Raw genomic sequence first — 5076 nt, forward strand, 5'->3', positions numbered from 1 at the left:
CCAGTTGTTGACTTCTTCAAGTATGCATGCATTCAACACAAGCTTGCTTTCCTACTAATGGTCATGGCTTTCAGACAAATGTGCTTCATGGTCGTCTGCTGTTTTAGAGTTGATTCATGGTCCATAAATGTGCAATGATGTCAGATTCATTTCAGCTGTAATTTCTCCCAAAAGTTTCTGGATAAATGTGCCATTTGAAATCAGTTGGCTTCAATCATCAAGGAGTGAAGTATCACAATGAGTGTATTACTTCCATTTATAAGCAAGATTTCATAATATTTCTGGCAATGTGGGTTAGAAGAGTTTCCCTAAGCAAGATATTCTGATCATTTCAGTACATTTATTTGATCATAGGATGTTACTTGTCAAATTGATGATCATATGATGCTAATTAAATTGACCTTCAGCAGGTATTGAACTATTTCAATATTTGCTAATAAAAAACCTGTGGGCCTGCTTTCACAGACAGTGCTTAGATTAAGCCAGGATTGGGCTTTGGTTCAATTAGGGCATTTAAGCAGCTTTTATAAATGTGCCTTAGAAAAAAACAAAAAACATTACTGGTGTGAATCTTGAGACAAAACAATGCCACTTTTAGTTCATTTCAATTTCAATTTAATAATGGATAGCCCCTTGAGATGCAACATCTAATTTTCAAGAGTTAATAAAGCTCTTATTACATGGATTTTACCCTTGGAAGGGTAAACCTGGAAGACCCTTCTTAGGTGATCCAAAGCAGACAAAAAACTGATCTGATTTTCTCCACGGGGCAGCCCTGTGGACTTAAGTATCCAGTGCTCGCACTGGACACAAGAGATTCAGCTTTTCCTGGTCCGGAGAAGCAAACGGAGGAGGACAGAAAGCCTGCAGCACAATAGGCCTCGGAATATTGGTCAGCACCTTAGGGATGTATCCCTGTTTAGGATGCAAGAATGCCTTGACCATCCCGGGTGCAAACTCAAGGCAGGTGGTAGAAACCGAAAGGACCTGAAGGTCTTTGACTCTTTTGAGGGTCGAAATAGCTAAAAGAAAGATGGTCTTGAATGTCAGAAATTTTTCTGAAAAAGACTCTAGGGACTTGAAAGGAGCACCTGACAGGCCTTCCAAAACTATTGCCAGGTCCCAAGCCAGCACCCTAGTGCGAGTTGCAGGCCTCAGCCTCAAGGTGCCACGGAGGAAACGTATGATCAGGGGGTCTCGACCCAATGATGTACTACCCACCGGGGCGTGGAAAGCCGCAATGGCCACCACGTAGACTTTTAAGGTGGATGGGCATAAACCTGATGCAAAGCTATCTCGTAGAAACTCGAGTACTGTACTAACTGAACAATTAACTGGATCCCACTGATGCTGGTGACACCAAGAAGTGAACACTCTCCACTTTAGTGCATATAATTTCCTCGTTGCTGGAGCTCTGGAGCTTAAGATGGTCTCAACAACCTCAGTTGAGAGGCCATTCTCTATGAGTTGGGCCCCCTCAGAGGCCAAACCCATTGTTTCCAAATCTCTGAAATATTGTGCCCCCTGCCTGAGACAGAAGGTCTCTCCTGATCGGGATCTCCAAGGGAGGGCCGTCAAGGAGATGAATTAGGTCCGCAAACCAAATTCGACTCAGCCAGCGTGGTGCTATTAGAAGTAGACTTATTCCGTCCTGGCGGACTCTCTCCAGAACTCCTGGGAGCAGAGCAACAGGGACCCTTCTGCGAACGCAGACCCCCCTGACGATTTATGTAAGAGACCAACGATGTGTTGTCTGTACGGACAAGCACATGATGGCCCCTCAGGTCTGGAAGGAAATGTCTCAATGCCTTGAAGACTGCCATCATCTCCACCATCATTGAGTCTCAACCCCAATTTCTTCATGTGAGCGAGGACGACACCTCGATGCCGAACCGCTAACTGCTCTGATTCCACCAGAATCAGCCAGTCGTTGATATAGTTCAGAATGCGTATGCCCTGCAGCCTGAGCAGGGCCAGAGATGCATCGACGCACTTCGTGAATGTGCGGGGTGATAGAGCTAGACCGAATGGAAGCACCCGAATGGAAAACCTCAGGAACCTCCTGTGTTGAGGGAGGATGGAGACATGAAAGTAAGCGTCCTTTAGATCTATCGTTAAAAACCAGTCCTCGGATCTGATTTTAGTCACAATCTGTTTGAGTGTGAGCATCTTGAACTTGAGTTTCTTGACTGCACAATTCTACAGACAAAGATCTAAAATGGGACGCAACCCCCCATCCTTTTTCGGAACAATAAAGTAGCGGCTGTAAAACCCCGATTCTCTGTCGGACGAGTACACCTGCTCTATAGCTCCCTTCGCTAAAAGAGACTCTACTTCTTGCTCCATTACCAGAGCCTGCTCGGGATGTACTAACAAGAGTAGCACCCCGTTGTAACGAGGTGGAGAAGAACCAAACTGGATTCTGTAACCTTTCTCTATTATCTGCAGGACCCATGGAGATATATTTGGCAAATTCTTCCACTCTGTCAGAAAATCTACTAAGGGTACCAGTCTCTCGATACTGGCCTCTGGTGTTACTGTAACAGCCATTTCGGTGACCTGAAGCATCCTGGCAGGAAACAACCGAACTGACTGTTTTTGAGCGCGAGTCTGACGAAACGTTGAGTTGACGCTGAGCCAAGAGCTCGCTGGAGACCGCTGCGCCCCGAGGCACCAAGGGTGGCGGGGTTGGCAGAACGGTCCCCTGAGGACCCCGAAGTGGAACGGGCACCGTATGCTGAGGTGAACACCGCTCCACCGCGGTTGGGGCTGTCCTCAACGGTGTGACGCACGTGGCGTCAGGACCGCTTATGAGCCGAAGCCTTCTTAGTCATAAGAACAGTCCTCAGATCTGGCTTTGGCTTAGAAGACTTCTGCTGAGAGTGTCAGCTCAGCCCCCATGACTTATTAGGAGGGGCACGAGACGCGACACTCTCTTTCTGTTGTGCGCGATATGAGGAGCTCGGCTGGGGATGCTCACGCCCAGCATCCCCAGGGGGCTGGACCCGGCGAGAAATTTCTTGAAAGCCTCTGATTGTTTGTTAGTTTCTTGAAATCTCTCGACAACTGAATTTACTGAGTCGCCAAAGAGACCAGTAGGAGATATTGGAGCATCTAACAGAAAAGCCCGATCTTTCTCTTTTATCTCTGCTAAATTCAACCAGAGGTGCCTCTCAGTAGCTACGAGGGCTGCCATAGACCACCCAATAGCACGAGCGGTCTCCTTCGTAGCCCTGAGAGATAGATCTGTGGCCCGACGGAGTTCTCGAATTTCGTCGGGACCCACACCCTCACTTTTGTCCAGATCCCCCAACAGGTCTGCCTGATAGGCTTGAAGCACTACCGTAGTGTGAAGACAGGCTCCAGCTTGACCTGCTGCCATATAAGCTTTGCCCACTAAATTAGATGTAGTTTTTAAAGGTTTAGTGGGCAGCACGGGAGCCTTCAGGGACGATGCTGAACCGGGAGACAGATAGCTCGCAAGCGTCTGTTCAGCACGGGGCATCGACCCATAACCATGTTCCTTCAGTCCCCTTATATCTGAATATGTTTGCTCCTGGAGACTGAAGAGACGGGAAGAATAAGGTCTATTCCACAATCTACATAGCTCACTATGTAGATCGGGAAATAATGGAAGGCCCCGTGATGGAGATGATAAATTGGAAGTTAAAAAGCGCTCGTCTAACTTGCTTTTGGGACGAGCTCCTTTTCTCTCGGCTGGCTACTCAATTTTAAATTGATCTATAGCACGAGTTATCATCTCCACAAGCTCCTCATATGCTGGGGAATTAGATGGCGAATCCTCTTCCTGTGTGTTTGTGTCACTTTCTCCAATGCTCAGTACATCTACCTCCTCAGAGCTAGAGCACCGAAGCATTGGGCTCTCTCCCTGGGCGGGAATAAGCCGCAGGATGGGCCTCCGACACCGGTAAGAGAGCACTGGATCACCCGGGTAAGAGAGGAGATAAGGCAGAGCCCGTCTCCAACCCCGCCGAGAGATCCATTTGCGAACCCCAGGAATGTATTCTCCATGCTGCCTCAGGTCCTGCACCCTGAGGTTCGCGAGCCTGGCCACTTTCATTCAACAGTGACAGGCGGGATTGGAGCATGTTGCAACGGATGTGCTTTTATCCTTTTCTGGTCATGTCGTCTCGCCCGTGACGTTCACTCTTTCCATTGGACCAGTTGACATGCGTGCTTCAGACGTAATCACGCGGAGGCTTCCCTTTTAAGCCTTGTCTGTGAAACCAGGGGTTAACCTTTTTTACAGTATTTATGAATCTAGACTAATATTCATATGTGCTATGGTTGGTTGTTAAGTAATGCTTGTTCATATTACATTAACCTGAGGTGAGCGCTATTTTCAGTAATGCTCCATGATCACTGGCTTTGAGTTGAAGCGTCTGCTGTTGTGTTGTGATGTAATTGTGTCTCTGCCGCTGTGTTTACTGCTAAAGTTACAGGAGGAGTGGATGAGTCGTTTCCAACACAATAAGCTTGTTAAAACAACATATTAAAGGGGCTCTGTGGAATGGTCGGTGTGTGATGTGTGAGTCGCATGCAGAGAGAGTGTGTGTCTCTGTGTTGTGCGAGTCTTATGTGTGTGTGTGCGAGTCTCATGCGTGTGTGTGTGTGTGTATGTCTCTGTGTTGTGTGAGTCTCATGCGTGTGTTTCTCTGTGTTGTGTGAGTCTCATGCGTGTGTGTGTGTGTCTCTGTTGTGTGGTTCTAATGCGTGTGTGTGTCTCTGTGTTGTGCGAGTCTCATGCGTGTGTGTGTGTGTGTGTGTGTGTGTGTGTGTGTCTCTGTGTTGTGTGAGTCTCGTGAGTGTGTGTGTGTGTGTGTGTGTGTGTGTGTCTGTGTTGTGTGATTCTCATGCGTGTGTGTGTGTGTGTGTGTCTCTGTGTTGTGCGAGTCTCATGCGTGTGTGTGTGTGTGTGTGTCTGTGTTGTGCTAGTCTCGTGTGTGTGTGTGTGTGTGTGTGTGTGTGTCTGTGTTGTGTGATTCTCATGCGCGTGTGTCTCTGTATTGTGTGAGTCTGATGCGTGTGTGTGTGTGTGTGTGTCTCTGTGTTGTG

The sequence above is a fragment of the Squalius cephalus genome (genome assembly GCF_949319135.1).
Source record: "Squalius cephalus genome assembly, chromosome: 19".
NCBI lineage: Eukaryota > Metazoa > Chordata > Actinopteri > Cypriniformes > Leuciscidae > Squalius > Squalius cephalus.